At 45.6% G+C, this 17,647-nt stretch overlaps 1 protein-coding gene across 2 annotated transcripts in view; it reads left to right on the top strand.

The window, feature by feature from the left end:
* NECAB3 (N-terminal EF-hand calcium binding protein 3) overlaps positions 1–17,647 on the top strand; it is a 231,844-nt gene that overhangs the window by 141,637 nt on the left and 72,560 nt on the right. The gene's annotated exons all lie outside the window — the stretch shown is intronic.

The following is a 17,647-nucleotide window of genomic DNA, read 5'->3' as shown; positions in this document are numbered from 1 at the left end:
TCCCTCATACCCCGGCAGCCTGGTGTCTTCTCTTCTCCCCCTGCTGCAGCGCGGCTTTCGTTGCCTGTGACCGCGGGAGGTGAGCAGCGGGGTGGAGGGGGGGGGGGGGGGGCTGTGGGGGCTGGTGGTCCACTGGGGGGCCCTGCTGTCTTTGGTGCCACGGGCCCCCCGAGGGCTTAATCCGGCCCTGCCTGTGGCGTCTGAACTGTAACCCTGTCGGTGAACGTAAGAGATGAAGAGGAAGCTTTGAAGACAAATCACATAGAGTTTAGTAACAGATAAGTTGGTAGAGGCAAAGAAGATTTTACAAAGTTTGACATCTGGATTGGGCACTAAGGGGAATGATTCTCTACTCGGTCTGCTCCCCCCCCAAAAAAATCTATGTGTGTTATATCTCTACTGGGACTATCACAGCCATCAATCCAGTGTCCTGTCCATTCTAAATTCATAGGGAACCCGGTATCTTTGAGATAATTTCCTCTACCTGTGATGGACATGTATCTAGAACAGTGAAATGCAACCTTAGTCTTCGTGGGTATCCAACATAATTCGTACTTCCTGGGCGGGAGCACGCTATATGTATACCTTCTCTAACAAAACTTCTGCTAAATTAATTAGAGGTCACTTCTGCTAGAGAAAGAAGCAGAAGTTTAGAGACCTCCTCCTAACCCCAGTAAGTTCTGTCAAAAGGGTAAAGTTGCATTTATTCCATTCTTCCCATAAACCGAATCTGTGTTTTCTATATGGCCCGTGACTCCTTACTATATGTCCCTTGATCCCGTCTATGTGTTTAATAACGTGGCTTGTTTTCTCTGTCTAGGGGTCTATATTGGCTATGTGCTCTACTACTCTTGCAATCTCTAGCAAAATGTCCTTTATTTTTTTACAAATGTAACAATTTCTCGGTCTTTTCTTACCACCAGGGTTTTTGGGGTTTAGGCTGATGAGACTCTGGTGTAAGAGCCTGTATACTTTCAATCCCCAGCCTCTCGTCCTGCAGTTCTCTACGCCTAGCAATATTCTTATGGTGTTCAATCGCGCACTCTCTACGACAAGCTACTGTGGCCCCTCTCCAATCAGGCAAAAAAATGTTTGTACCCTGTCCCTTACTGTCTGATTGAATCCGTCCATTAATACAGAAACAGCTACCTCCCTGTAATTCGCATTGTTCCCTGTATCTGATACCCCCATGTATCTATCTATTATTTGCAGGTCCTCATGGAAGTATTCAGATGTCATTTCATTTTCCCTCTGTTTTATGGAGAAAAATTTTCTCTTAACAGTTGTGGGGAAATACAACTCTAGTTGCATGTTAATTTGCTCTAAGTCCTTCTAATTGTGTTTTGTCAGTCATAAGACTATCCGACTCTAATCTACAATCAGTGATACATTTTTGGGTGTCAATATTAGGAGGTAGGCACGCTTTCAAAAATATCCGCCAGTGTTTGTTTGTCGGTTCATACGCATTACCCAGATCTCTGAAAAATTTCTGACATCTGGCTAAATGCTTCCGAGGGTCGGGGAATTCTGAAATGATTGATCGCAGTTCATCTCTGGGCCACGGGCAATACATTGCATTATTCCTGGTGAGGATTTTTCCCTGACTATCGGTTCCCCCATTGGGGGTTACTATTTCCAAGACAGGGTGTAATCCTACCATTCCGTTCCTAATCTGTTTACTGTGAGGTGTTGTTGTCTCTGTGCAATGATCTGTCTCACACTTACCGGTATAAAAGAATTGTGAGAAAAAACAGAACAGGACAAATGTCCCTAATGGGCCCTACTCACTGGCCGACCCGCTGCCGAGCTGCCCGACGGCGGATACGGCCGACGAGCAACCCGGCGGCGGGGGGGGGGGGGAGTGAAGTTTCTTCACTCCCCCCGTCACGCGGCTGCATTGAAGTGCAGGCAAATATGGACGAGATCGTCCATATTGGCCTGCATGCACAGCCGACGGGAGACCAGCGATGAACGAGCGCGGGACCGCGCATCGTTCATCGCTGGAGCCTCCACACTGAAAGATATGAACGAGTTCTCATTCATTTATGAACGAGATCGCTCATATCTTTCAAAAAATCGGCCAGTGTGTAGGGCCTATAACTGTTTATCTTCCGGCGCTGATAATAATTAGTATGTTAATAGTGAAACAAAAGCAGCTGAGTAAGACAACTAGCTAGGTTGCCAACAATATGGGAAACAAAGTGTACGCCCACTTTTCACGTTCAATCTTTTGAAATCAGCCCGCTAATTGAGCCCGTACACTGCTCTCCGCAGCTTCAACTCACGACGGCCTGATACACGCCGGGCGCATCAGCCGGCGGCTTTCAGCTGGAGCACTGCTCTCGATCTCCGTGCTGTACCACCGACGCCCAGGACTCCGTTTGCCCTCACTGAGTGACTGCTGCTGGCCTCCGCTGTGAGGTCTAACACCCGTGATGAGGAGTGTGTCCTTTGGAGATCCACGTACAGGCTATTAAAGATCACCTTTGCTCGGAACAGTGCTGTGGTAATTATAAGGCAGTCTTTGATTCAGCTATAATCATCCCAAAAAGTATAATATACCCATATATGTGCACAGCTATAAAAACGGACCCTGTCTACTTAATATCTCAGGAACCAGCACATGGGTAATTATACATCAATATCTGTAGAAGCTTTTCAATACAAGGTTGTAATTATTCCTTGCGGGACATTTTAATAATCACTGGGACGCCAGTGTGTGTTAATTTTATGTATTAAATATAACTAAATAGCCTAATACATTGTGTGGTACACCGATTGTGGTTAATACTTAATAGCTATTTGTTGCAAACTACATGCTGCTTGTTCGTTTAAATTTTGTCATTTTTAAAATTATTGAATATAAATTGATTTATACGTATCTTTGACGTTTAACTGAGTCAATTATTCTACATGACAGACTGCACACTATAGTTTGATATAATTTGATACAGTGTACATAAAGCGCGGAGTATATATTTCTTTTTGTTTTACACTTACCGGTAGCTGTGACCTCACCAGTTCTTTCATTGGGGAATATTGTTACTGCTCTACCTGGTCGGACAGGCCCCACCTGAGTTTCCTGCAGCAAGGTGACTGCTTGGAGGAGAGCTGCGATTTGGCTGGATATATTTGTTATTTAAAAAAAAGATATAGATTCAATATATATATTACAAAGTACAGTATACCTATAGTTACAACTCATACAGTAAGCAGTTAAAACATACAGTTACATACAATTACAGTTACAGGCCAGTGATACAATTACCATTCCAATGCATCTTATGTCTCTCTCTCTCTGTAAATAAATACAGGAACTGATCTGCCAGCAAGTCCATCATCCTCTTGTGACCTAACCTTGAAAAGACTTCAAAAACAGGATACATCTTGCAAAAAATAATTAGGGTTAATACATTGTTTTTACATACTACTATATTTTACGGATATACCATTGACTGTAGCCATCTTTTCCCCCGCAATATACGGTAGTGGTGGTGGTGCGGTCGCCATTATTTTCCCGCTAGGTTTGGACCCTGCTGCGCAAGCTAATTCCCTTTGCATATCCCCCTCCTGTTGCCATAAATTTAAGCAATCTGTATGTCTAATCCTTTGTTTCTTGGATTTTATCATACATATTCTTATCCTTAAGTTCTGTAATACCTCTGGTTCAAAGCTGCCCACCCGAGGGAATGGTACCCTATCTTTATCAGTCATACATACCCATTCATTGCAAAAAGCCTCCGTGTGTGATCCATATTTTTCACACATAATAAACCTTGCTGACGCTTTTGGTCGCACCTCTTCAGCCTGAACTCTAGCTACAAAACGCCCAATGCTTGTGCAATTGGATCCCATCGCGGACTTTTTGCCAATAAACGCAATCCCCAAATGCACAATACAATAGACGGTGAAAGACACCTAGCGCTTTCACTCGCTCCTTCTCCGCTGAATACCACAACTCACTCCAATAATGAACACTGCGTACCCAGTGAGGCCCTATCTGGTTTTTATTTACTGGAAGTGTTTAGGAGTGACTTACCTATTCCAGTAAATATCTGCCGCTGGAGATTTTCCTGAAAGAGACCAGCAAAAACTCCCTATAACCTCATACACAAATCACACTTGCGTATGCTCTATACAGCGCCAATGGTACCGCGATTTTACGCAAAAGCTCGTAAAGGGGTATCCAGTTGCGCTATATATATCGCACCCACAAATGCGCGATCCAATCGCACAGCGTATAGGTACTTGTTACCTATCTGCCGTACAACCACAGGTCAATGTACAAACTATGACCCTCAGCCCGGAGCGTAACAAAAACCTTTTTACTTCAATACTTCGCAATACAATTCACTATCACGCTCCTCTACAAATCACCTCACGATTTGCGTATTTCAATCTATATTAACGTGAGTCAGCCACCTCACGCCACCAAGCCTCCTCTTGCTTGATGTACCACGGGACCCGACTTCCGGAGTTCAAATCCACTCACTCCTGCGTTCGTTCGCTCACTCACTCACTCGAATAAACTTTGGGGTTTTTTTCTGTACAGAAAATGTCAATTCAGTCAGATAGTCAGCTTTACCCCAGAGGCAATTAAAAAAAAAAAAAAAATGTATACTAAATTTTGTTTTTATACTAAATTTCTTTAAAAACTGGGTAGTTTGGTGCTATTGTATTAAATGTCTACTATCCCACCTTTGAACTAAACGACACTATTGTGTGGTTTTATTATGCGCACACATCCCTACGCAAGCTTGCGTAATTACTAAACCGTGTGTACCTCTATGCCAAGTTTGCAGCCTTGCACCACGTGCACGTTTTTGTACGCTGTCCTCATGTTCCGTACCACGTGTACCAATGTGCGTACGCAATACAACAAATCACACAATGTCTATAACTGTGAGCAATACTAACTATATTCGCTCACTTAACACAACAGTTTCTTTCTGTATAAACCTTTACAACTAGGCCAGACTGCGTTTGTGCTTTACACTTACTTCCTTAAATACTTATTTTAGTTTTAACTATATAGAAACAAATATATTCGGATTCACACAGATCTATATGAATATAGCAATGATCAATAATTTAAGTGATATGATACAGATTGGATAGCCATCTTGCAGAACATACATTGATATAAACACACACATAATTATAATATTATATATATGTACTATTCACTGGTTTCCTATGGGACTCATTTACCCATTCAGTGCTTCTAATTTGCATATTAATGCTATGTGCTTTTGGCTGCCTGTAAAGGTGGTTTTTCACTGCTAGGAAAAAGCAGTTACACAGGTTAATTTGCATTTCAATGGCTATCTTATAGCAAGCAGAGTTAACTAAATCCTAGAGGTAAAAAAACAACAACTTTGTTTATATCTGTGTGTAATTCTTACATCAAGTATTCATCTCACTATTAACTTTCACTAGGGCCTATTGAAACTATTTGTAATTGACTATGGCATGGGTTAAATAAATGCATTGGTAACTCATAAATCGTGTTTCATGTGACCAAGGAAAGCTGATTATTCTGAGCAGACTGAAAATCAGCCATTTAGAAAAATGACCTTCCCAAAATGGCCGCTGCTCCTCCCCCTTCCACATCCATGAGGGTTACACAAAATGGTGGACAGGCCATGTGGTTAGTCCAAAATGGAAGACAGACCATGCGGCTTCCTTTGTCACAAAGAAATCACACATCATACAAGCACCAGAAGTTATGTTAGGCCTGAGTTAAAAATAAAAACTATATCAAGGCTATGCAGCAACTTATAAATGTACTTTTAAACCTACTTAACAGATAAACAATCCAATCTGAATCAAACACAATATGACTTATTTGAACCTTGTTTTGCAACAATAAAAATAAATTTTAGCATCTTAAATATTATGAGAAACGCATTGTCCCTTGAATTTCATATCAGCGGCTTACTGATACCACAAAAATACATTAACGTGGATGTTATTTTCATCAGCTTCTCAATGCGTCCATTGGAGCCGGTCAATTACAGCCGCGTTTGTAATGTACAGTGCATCATTAAGAACGTGATATCCCGTGAGAGCCCCCAATTGACAATGCTGATTTATATACAGGAATGAAAGCTATACCTTAAACACACTTTACGTACTTTTTACGCTGTTAGCGTACAGAGTCCCGTATCGTGTACGGACTTTGCATACAAATGCCGCGCTGACGGTACAAAGTACACACAGCGCGTACACACCCAATGAATACACTTTAAACCTTATGCAGCAATGCAGTGTGATGCTATTACACTTTAAACCTTAGCAGGGAAAGAAATACATGACACCAGTCTGTAGTTAAACCACTGGGTTCCGACACCACAGCGTATTATTGCTGAAAGGGGGTTACAATACAAACAATACAATATAACAGAGTAAATGGCTACAGTCAATGTTACATACGGGAGTGGATTCGCTTGCGCTACCCGGTCCGGTCCTCCGTCATCTGATAGATAACGTTGTGAGCCTTGTGTCTGACCAGGCCTGCTGCAGGCTCTCTTTATTTACTTTATCCAAAACATAACACAATGGATACTGTAATCTCTTTGACCATTGGACACAGGGATGGTCATTTACAGTACAGGAGAGGTCATAGGTCTGTTTGAATAGGTGGGCGATGTCTATTTTCACTGCTCTTGTGGGTGGTCTCCTCTGGATTCCCGCCGCATACATAATGTACAGTAAATACAGTTTATATCTATATTCTGCTCCTGCCATAACTATCCGCAGGAACATGCGATCTTCCTCAAACCAACACCGGAATGTTTCCCTTAAAATACCCTACAGCTGGATACCAAACACCATCTTGTAACCTTGTTCTGTCCCCTCCTATCCTGTAAAGGTGAATCCCTTTGTTCTGTTACCATTTAAACTGCTGTTAATTTCTGATGTGGTACAAGGAGACTATGTGTACATTGTGCACTATTTGGATTAAATATGTAATGTGTTTTGATAGCCTTCCATGCGTTCACAAACTCTACCGTAAATACTCATACCACGCGCTACCATACGCAAATTGCGAATATGCGCACGCACAGCAGAGCAAGTACGCGCACGGAGGCCATCTGTGTAGTTTTTACATGATGTGTGTACTGCAATATTTTTCGACTTTGACAATATATATATATATATATATATATATACACACACATATAGCATACTTATAAACACAAACAAGGCATAGACACACACATGTCATGATACACACACATATGCACACAGCATATTTATAAACACACAGATATGATCATTCCCCCCCTACCCCCTCCCACCTGCGTCCTCCATGCACAGGCTGCACAGCACAGGCAAAGCCAGCTGCCAGCACTCTGTAACCCGCTCAATTTGTAGAGGTCGTAGCTAAGGCCGCACACCCTCCCTGAAAACACTTGTGGATGTCTGCGTTTTTCCTGACTCTCTCTGAAAATGGCCAGTTACCACCCACAAACATCCTCTTCATGTCAATCACCTTGCAATCGAATTTTTTGCACCTTCCTGCCGCTGTTTAGTGACGCACCTGCGCATTGCGGTGCATACACAGCCACAGCCATTTGATAATGGGCTGCTGTGCGAATTCATACAACAGCGATCAGGTCTGAATTACGCCCATAGGCAGTAGTTTCACCTCAGGAATGTGCGGGGAGGTAAATGAATGAACAGGCCATTTACCTCAGAGTACCAGAGCCAGATTTACACATAATATATGAGCCAAAGAGTTCATGTGGGCATTATACACAGGTGCAGTAGTATAAAGTCCTGGAAATTTGGTGAGTTTTTATCAGAGATGTGCGGATAAGGAAGACAGAGGAGGCACTGCCTCACCTGTCATTGGGGGTCATTCCGACCTGATCGCACGCTGACGTTTTTTGTAGCACAGTGGTCAGGTCACTACTACGCATGCGTATGCACCGCAATGCGCAGGCGCATTGCACGGGTACAAAGCGGATCGTTGCTGGGTGATGGATTGTACGAAGAATCCATTCGCACCGCCGATCGTAAGAAGAATGACAGGAAGAAGGCGTTTTTGGGTGTCAACTGACAGTTTTCTGGGAGTGTTTGGAAAAAAACGCAGGAGTGTCCAAGCGTTTGCAGGGCCGGTGTCTCAATTCCGGGACCGGACAGGCTGAAGTGATTGCAGCGGCTGAGCAGGTTCAGATCTATTCAGAAATTTCACAAATTGTTTTTGTACTGCTCGGCTGCACAAGCGTTCGCACACTTGCACAGCTAAAATACACTCCCCTGTGGGCCACTTGCACAGCTAAAATACACTCCCCTGTGGGCGGCGACTATGCGTTCGCACAGCTGCTAAAAACAGCTAGCGAACGATCAACTCGGAATGACCCCTATAGACTTTTTATCACAGAGGTTTGACTATAAAAATTATTAGAATAATGCAAATAAAATTTCTCTAACGTCCTAAGTGGATGCTGGGGACTCCGTAAGGACCATGGGGAATAGCGGCTCCGCAGGAGACTGGGCACATCTAAAGAAAGCTTTAGGACTATCTGGTGTGCACTGGCTCCTCCCCCTATGACCCTCCTCCAAGCCTCAGTTAGATCTTTGTGCCCGAACGAGAAGGGTGCACACTAGGGGCTCTCCTGAGCTTCTTAGTGAAAGTTTTAGTTTAGGTTTTTTATTTTCAGTGAGACCTGCTGGCAACAGGCTCACTGCATCGAGGGACTAAGGGGAGAAGAAGCGAACTCACCTGCGTGCAGAGTGGATTGGGCTTCTTAGGCTACTGGACATTAGCTCCAGAGGGACGATCACAGGCCCAGCCATGGATGGGTCCCAGAGCCGCGCCACCGGCCCCCTTACAGAGCCAGAAGACAGAAGAGGTCCGGAAAATTGGCGGCAGAAGACATCCTGTCTTCACCAAGGTAGCGCACAGCACTGCAGCTGTGCGCCATTGCTCCTCAGCACACTTCACACTTCGGTCACTGAGGGTGCAGGGCGCTAGGGGGGGGCGCCCTGAGCAGCAATAAAAACACCTTGGCTGGCGAAAATACATCACATATAGCCCCCAGGGCTATATGGATGAATTTTAACCCCTGCCAGAATCCATAAAAAAGCAGGAGAAAAGTCCGCGAAAAAGGGGCGGAGCCTATCTCCTCAGCACACTGGCGCCATTTTCCCTCACAGCTCCGTTGGAGGGAAGCTCCCCTGGCTCTCCCCTGCAGTCACTACACTACAGAAAGGGTTAAAAAAGAGAGGGGGGCACTAATTAGGCGCAGTATTAACAATACAGCAGCTATAAGGGGAAAAACACTTATATAAGGTTATCCCTGTATATATATATATAGCGCTTTGGTGTGTGCTGGCAAACTCTCCCTCTGTCTCCCCAAAGGGCTAGTGGGGTCCTGTCCTCTATCAGAGCATTCCCTGTGTGTGTGCTGTATGTCGGTATGTTTGTGTCGACATGTATGAGGAGAAAAATGATGTGGAGACGGAGCAGATTGCCTGTAATAGTGATGTCACCCCCTAGGGGGTCGACACCTGAGTGGATGAACTGTTGGAAGGAATTACGTGACAGTGTCAGCTCTGTATAAAAGACAGTGGTTGACATGAGACAGCCGGCTACTCAGCTTGTGCCTGTCCAGACGTCTCATAGGCCGTCAGGGGCTCTAAAGCGCCCGTTACCTCAGATGGCAGATATAGACGCCGACACGGATACTGACTCCAGTGTCGACGGTGAAGAGACAAATGTGACTTCCAGTAGGGCCACACGTTACATGATTGAGGCAATGAAAAATGTTTTACACATTTCTGATAATACGAGTACCACCAAAAAGGGGTATTATGTTCGGTGAGGAAAAACTACCTGTAGTTTTCCTGAATCTGAGAAATTAAATGAGGTGTGTGATGATGCGTGGTTTTCCCCCGATAACAACTGATAATTTCTAAAATGTTATTGGCATTATATCCTTTCCTGCCAGAGGTTAGGGTGCGTTGGGAAACACCCCCTAGGGTGGATAAAGCGCTCACACGCTTGTAAGGGCTCTACCCTCTCCTGAGATGGCCGCCCTTAAGGATCCTGCTGATAGAAAGCAGGAGGGTATCCTAAAATGTATTTACACACATACTGGTGTTATACTGCGACCAGCAATCGCCTCAGCCTGGATGTGCAGTGCTGGGTTGGCGTGGTCGGATTCCCTGACTGAAAATATTGATACCCTAGATAGGGACAGTATATTTTTGCCTATAGAGCATTTAAAAGATGCATTTCTATATATGCGTGATGCACAGCGGAATATTTGCCGACTGGCATCAAGTCTAAGTGCGTTGTCCATTTCTACCAGTAGAGGGTTATGGACACGTCAGTGGTCAGGTGATGCGTATTCCAAACGGCATTTGGAAGTATTGCCTTAATAAGGGGAGGAGTTATTTGGGGATCGGTCTTTCAGACCTGGTGGCCACGGCAACAGCTGGGAAATCCACGTTTGTACCCCAGGTCGCCTCTCAACATGAGAAGACGCCGTATTATCAGGCGCAGTCTTTTCGTGGACAAGCGGGCAAAATGTTCCTCATTTCTGCCCCGTGACAGAGGGAGAGGAAAAAGGCTGCAGAAATCAGCCAGTTCCCAGGAACAGAAATCCTCTCCCGCCTCTGCCAAGCCCTCAGTATGACGCTGGGGCTTTACAAGCAGAATCAGGCACGGTGGGGGGCCCGTCTCAATGAATTTCAGCGCGCAGTGGGCTCACTCGCAAGTAGACCCCTGGATCCTTCAGGTGATATCTCAGGGGTACAAATTAGAATTCGAGACGTCTCCCCCTCGCCGTTTTCCTAAAGTCGGCTTTACCGATGTCTCCTTCTGACAGGGAGACAGTTTTGGAAGCCATTCACAAGCTGTATTCCCAGCAGGTGATAATCAAGGTACCCCTCCTGCAACAGGGAACGGGGTATTATTCCACACTGTTGTGGTACCGAAGCCGGACGGCTCGGTGAGACCGATTCTAAATCTAAAATCTTTGAACACTTACATACAGAGGTTCAAATTCAAGATTGAGTCACTCAGAGCAGTGATTGCGAACCTGGAAGAAGGGGACTACATGATGTCTCGGGACATCAAGGATGCTTACCTTCATGTCAAAATTTACCCTTCTCACCAAGGGTACCTCAGGTTTATGGTACAGAACTGTCACTATCAGTTCAGACGCTGCCGTATGGATGGTCCACGGCACCCCGGGTCTTTACCAAGGTAATGGCCGAAATGATGATATTCCTTCGAAGGAAGGGAATTTTAGTTATCCCTTACTTGGACGATTCCCTGATAAGGGTAAGATCCAGGGAACAGTTGGAGGTCGGTGTAGCACTATCTCAGGTAGTGTTGCGGCAGCACGATTGGATTCTCAATATTCCAAAATCGCAGCTGGTTCCGACGACTTGTCTTCTGTTCCTAGGGATGATCCTGGACACAGTCCAGAAAAAGGTGTTTCTCCCGGAGGGGAAAGCCAGGGAGTTATCCGAGCTAGTCAGGAACCTCCTAAAACCGAGCCAAGTCTCAGTGCATCAATGCACAAGGGTTCTGGGTAAAATGGTGGCTTCCTACGAAGCAATCCCATTCGGCAGATTCCACGCAAGAACTTTCCAGTGGGACCTGCTGGACAAATGGTCCGGGTCGCATCTTCAGATGCATTAGCGGATAACCCTGTCACCAAGGACAAGGGTGTCCCTCCTGTGGTGGTTGCAGAGTGCTCATCTTCTAGAGGGCCGCAGATTCGGCATTCAGGACTGGGTCCTGGTGACCACGGATGCCAGCCTGCGAGGCTGGGGAGCAGTCACACAGGGAAGGAATATCCAGGGCTTATGGTCAAGCCTGCAGACATCACTTCACATAAATATCCTGAAGCTAAGGGCCATTTACAATGCTCTAAGCTTAGCAAGACCTCTGCTTCAAGGTCAGCCGGTGTTGATCCAGTCGGACAACATCACGGCAGTCACCCACGTAAACAGACAGGGTGGCACAAGAAGCAGGAGGGCAATGGCAGAAGCTGCAAGGATTCTTCGCTGGGCGGAAAATCATGTGATAGCACTGTCAGCAGTATTCATTCCGGGAGTGGACAACTGGGAAGCAGACTTCCTCAGCACGACCTCCACCCGGGAGAGTGGGGACTTCACCCAGAAGTCTTCCACATGATTATAAACCGTTGGGAAAAACTCGACAGGTATTGCGCCAGGTCAAGGGACCCTCAGGCAATAGCTGTAGACGCTCTGGTAACACCGTGGGTGTACCAGTCAGTGTATGTGTTCCCTCCTCTGCCTCTCATACCCAAGGTACTGAGATTGATAAGATGGAGAGGAGTAAGCACTATATTCGTGGCTCCGGATTGGCCAAGAAGGACTTGGTAACCGGAACTTCAAGAGATGCTCACGGAGGATCCGTGGCCTCTACCTCTAAGAAGGGACCTGCTCCAACAAGGACCCTGTCTGTTCCAAGACTTACCGCGGCTGCGTTTGACGGCATGGCGGTTGAACCCCGGATCCTGAAGGAAAAAAGGCATTCCGGATGAAGTCATCCCTATCCTGATCAAAGCCAGGAAGGATGTAACTGCAAAACATTATCACCGCATTTGGCGAAAATATGCTGCGTGGTGCGATGCCAGTAAGGCCCGACGGAGGAAATTCAACTGGGTCGATTCCTACATTTCCTGCAAACAGGAGTGTCTATGGGCCTGAAATTGGGGTCCATTAAGGTTTAAATTTCGGCCCTGTCAATTTTCTTCCAAAAAGAACTAGCTTCAGTCCCTGAAGTTCAGACGTTTGTAAAAGGGGTACTGCATATACAGCCTCCTTTTGTGCCTCCAGTGGCACTTTGGGATCTCAATGTAGTTTTTTGGGTTCCAAAAGTCACATTGGTTTGAACCACTTAAATCTGTGGAGTTAAAATATCTCACATGGAAAGTGGTCATGCTGTTGGCCCTGGCCTGGGCCAGGCGCGTGTCAGAATTGGCGGCTTTATCCTGTAAAAGCCCTTATCTGATTTTCCATTCGGACAGGGCGGAATTGAGGACTCGTCCTCAGTTTCTCCCTAAGGTGGTTTCCGCGTTTCACCTGAACCAACCTATTGTGGTGCCTGCGGCTACTAGGGACTTGGAGGACTCCAAGTTGCTAGACGTTGTCAGGGCCCTGAAAATATATGTTTCCAGGACGGCTGGAGTCAGAAAATCTGACTCGCTGTTTATCCTGTATGCACCCAACAAGCTGGGTGCTCCTGCTTCTAAGCAGACTATTGCTCGTTGGATTTTTAGTACAATTCAGCTTGCACATTCTGTGGCAGGCCTGCCACAGCCAAAAATCTGTAAATGCCCACTCCACAAGGAAGGTGGGCTCATCTTGGGCGGCTGCCCGAGGGGTCTCGGCTTTACAACTTTGCCGAGCAGCTACTTGGTCAGGAGCAAATACGTTTGTAAAATTCTACAAAATTGATACCCTGGCTGAGGAGGACCTGGAGTTCTCTCAATTGGTGCTGCAGAGTCATCCGCACTCTCCCGCCTGTTTGGGAGCTTTGGTATAATCCCCATGGTCCTTACGGAGTCCCCAGCATCCACTTAGGACGTTAGAGAAAATAAGAATTTACTTACCGATAATTCTATTTCTCGTAGTCCGTAGTGGATGCTGGGCGCCCATCCCAAGTGCGGATTGTCTGCAATACTGGTACATAGTTATTGTTACCAAAAAATCGGGTTATTGCTGTAGTGAGCCATCTTTTCTAGAGGCTCCTCTGTTATCATGCTGTTAACTGGGTTCAGATCACAAGTTGTACGGTGTGATTGGTGTGGCTGGTATGAGTCTTACCCGGGATTCAAAATCCTTCCTTATTGTGTACGCTCGTCCGGGCACAGTATCCTAACTGAGGCTTGGAGGAGGGTCATAGGGGGAGGAGCCAGTGCACACCAGATAGTCCTAAAGCTTTCTTTAGATGTGCCCAGTCTCCTGCGGAGCCGCTATTCCCCATGGTCCTTACGGAGTCCCCAGCATCCACTACGGACTACGAGAAATAGAATTATCGGTAAGTAAATTCTTATTATTTCTAACATATTCTATTTTTCATATACTTTATACAGTCAAAACTCTTACGTAAATGTTACTATGACAGGAAAGGCTCCACCTTACCTGACTCACCCCACCGCATGTCACTGTTTCATCTGTCATAAGAGAGGACATTCCCATATAGTTTGAGGCAATATACAGTATATTTCATTTCACTTCTTGCAAATTTGACAGATTTTTCTTCCTCCTAACCAGGGGTGTCCAAACTATGGCCCCCAGGCCAGTTACAAATTGGATGCTGGAGTGGCCTGTTCCCCAGTAAGTGAGCAGGTAGCATGGGTTACTGACAAGGCCTAAATGGGCCAGCCCCTGTAGTAACAGACAGGGAGCCTGTCATTGCAGAGTCACTCACAACTCTCACAACTTACAGCCCAAGATGGAGATCAGCACAGAACAATGACCCTCATTCCGAGTTGATCGCTCGCTAGCTGCTTTTAGCAGCAGTGCAAACGCTAGGCCGTCGCCCTCTGGGAGTGTATCTTAGCTTAGCAGAAGTGCGACCGAAAGGTTAGCAGAACTGCTCGTAAAAATTTTCATGCAGTTTCTGAGCTGCTCGAAACTTACTCCTACCTTGCGATCACCTCAGTCAGTTTAGTTCCTGGTTTGACGTCACAAACACGCCCTGCGTTCGGCCAGCCACTCCCCCGTTTCCCCAGCCACTCCTGCGTTTTACCCTGACACGCCTGCGTTTTTCAGCACACTCCCTGAAAACGGTCAGTTTCCGCCCTGAAACACCCACTTCCTGTCAATCACACAACGATCAGCAGTGCGACTGAAAAGCGTTGCTAGACCTTGCGTAAAACTGCATAGTTTTGTGTGAAAGTACTTCGCGCGTGCATACTGCGGCCCGTACGCATGCGCAGAAGTGCAGCTTTTTCACCTAATCGCCGCGCTGCGAACGTAAGCAGCTAGCGATCAACTCGGAATGAGGGCCTATAGCAGAAAACAGTTCCCACTGTTCACTCTCCTGTCCCTACTGTCAGTGTTGCTGAGTTGGAAAAGGTTGGAAATATCTGTCTTTTGAACAAAATGTTGTTGCCTTTCATTCAGTCATTTTACTAATTTGGCACTTTAATAAAATGGTACTCCGAGCCCAAGAAAAAAAGTCTGGAAGACCCTGCTCCAGATAGCTAGGCTGATTAGTGTGCCCGCTTCACTCAGCTAATGGTAACACTTTGTGCACTATCAAATGCAGTGTCAAACATCACAGGTGCCTCTCGGAGTGTACAGCCAGGTTCGCATTCTGGTTAAAATGGCAACATTCTATCCTGTATATGCAATCAGAATTATATTCAAATAACGGCTTGTTCTGACTGAGTCACAAGCAAAGGGGCTGTAGTTGGGGACAGCCACAGAATCCTTTGTTACTACTTTATGCTAATGCGAGGTTCTGTTCAGCTAATGCAGGGGATTTGTGTGTGTGCAAGTGGAAACCTGTACCGCCCATTGATTTCACACCTGCCGCTGTAACTGTCATCATTAATGTCTGCACCATACTAGGTGCAAGAGATCTATCAGAAACAGGCTTCCTATCCACGTACACATAGAGTCACACAGAGCTTTGATTCACGCCCACAAGTCCCACGTTGCATTCCAACAAGTCAGGATAGTAACGTGCGATCGCTTTGCCACTACCCAGTTCACATCCAGAAACACCCTATATCACTTAAGGCATCGAGGCAAATTACATCTGACTCAGAATAGTGTGGACATGCACAAACGTGTAAAGTCACTTCTGAAGTGCTGTATGGAAAGACTCACCATTTGCGTCCGCAAAGAGAGATCCATCAGACTTAGAATCAGCCCCATCATATGTCACTAATGTTACTGCAATATTTATTTGAGTGAAAACATGGCATTTATTACCGTGGTAATTTTCTGTCTCTGTAAGGATCATACTTGCCTACTCTCCCGAAAATCGGGTGACCCTCCTGGCCCCCCGGAAGAGCAGGCAAGTCTTCCGATTTGAGGGGTCCCCCCTTGCTGTCCGCCCACTTTGTGTGTAAAGTGGGCGGTCCGGGCAGTCGATGACTCGTTTCTGGTAAGGATACAGTTGCATTATAGTTGGATGCATTTGTATACTGAACGTACATGGGGAAAGGCAGTTGCAAAGCATAATGTAATGAAGTGTCATATACAACCAAGCTGCTCGTGTCTCCTCACAGATGATTGGAGGAGGCGTGGCCGTGGTCCAGGGATGTCCCTGAGGAGCCATGCCTCCTTCCAGCATTAGTTAGTACTCAGGAGGCAGAGCCGGCCGGGTGAGCAGGTGTAGTTGCAGTGCAGCAGCATACTTGTAAGGTAAAAGCTGCCAGTGCCGTGGCTCAGAAACTAGGTGCAGGGGAAGGCTCGGGCCCCCGAGACGACTCGGGCCCCATAGCAGCCGCATCCCCTGCACCTATGGTAGCTACGACCTTGCAAACAAGAGAATATGATCTTCAGTTATTAATAAGTGTGTAAGTAATATTTCAGTAGAAAATGTCTTGGATTACAGAAGTGATTGCTTTCCCTTTGAAATCAAATAACTATTTTCTTCTCTGCATTGGAAATGTCAATTCTGTAATGCAAATAAGCAGCCGTAAAGACTTAATATACAATAGCTGCAGCTCTATTAGGTATAATCAGCTGGAGGTGCCAGGACCCAGTCAGCCAATCAGGATAGCTAGATAGAGTTTCTGATGAACATAATTATTTTCATTGTACTGTATATTTCCGCATAAACCTTGTAGTCGCATGAGATACACCACCTAAAGATACATCTGTTGCCTGCTCCATATCTAATTGTGTCACGTAGCAATATGTGAACGAATTACTTTGATTGCTCACACCTGTTACATCTCTCCAAGCATAAGGGACTGTAAGCCAATGGGGTTTGGTATAATATGACCGACATTCACCATTGTTCATCATGTCAGCATGAGAATGCCAACTTGGTTGCTATATGAACAGTGAACAGGTTGAGTCATTTTTATTAGAAACATTTTTTACATGTATGGAGAACAGAGAGAACAAAAAAGACAATGGAATTTGCACAAAATATGACATTGCAAAAATGAGGAACATTGAAATGTATAAAAACTGAGCATAATCACAGCAGAAAAACAATTAACAGGAAAAGTAACCTAAATGGTGTTGTGCATACACAAAGCCAAAATATCATACACGGCAGTATGAATAATGGCAATAATGGCGGGGCTCCAGGAGCAGGGTATCCATAATAGAGAGCGCCACAGCAGAAGGTAGGGAACTGACCAGAAGGGAGGGAGGACAATAGCAACCTATGACAGCTAAACCTACACTAATACAGTAGACATACAGGCCCTGGAGTTTATAAAATGGAGAGTGATAAAGTACCAGTTGATCATCTCCTAACTGCCATGTTACAGGCTGTGGTTGAAAAGTGACAGGAGCTGGTTGATTGGTACTTTATTGCTCTCCACTTTATCACGCTCTAAGGCTTAGCATATCTGCCACAAGGTGTGAGCACCAATTTTGTACAATAAACCCTTGCCTACTCTCCTGGAATGTCATGGAGACTCCTGAATTTGGATCATTCTCCCAGTCCCCTAGT

Source organism: Pseudophryne corroboree, chromosome 3 (genome assembly GCF_028390025.1).
Source record: "Pseudophryne corroboree isolate aPseCor3 chromosome 3, aPseCor3.hap2, whole genome shotgun sequence".
Classification (NCBI taxonomy): Eukaryota; Metazoa; Chordata; class Amphibia; order Anura; family Myobatrachidae; genus Pseudophryne; species Pseudophryne corroboree.
Note: the sequence above shows the minus strand (reverse complement) of the source record. Positions and strands in the feature narration are given on the sequence as shown.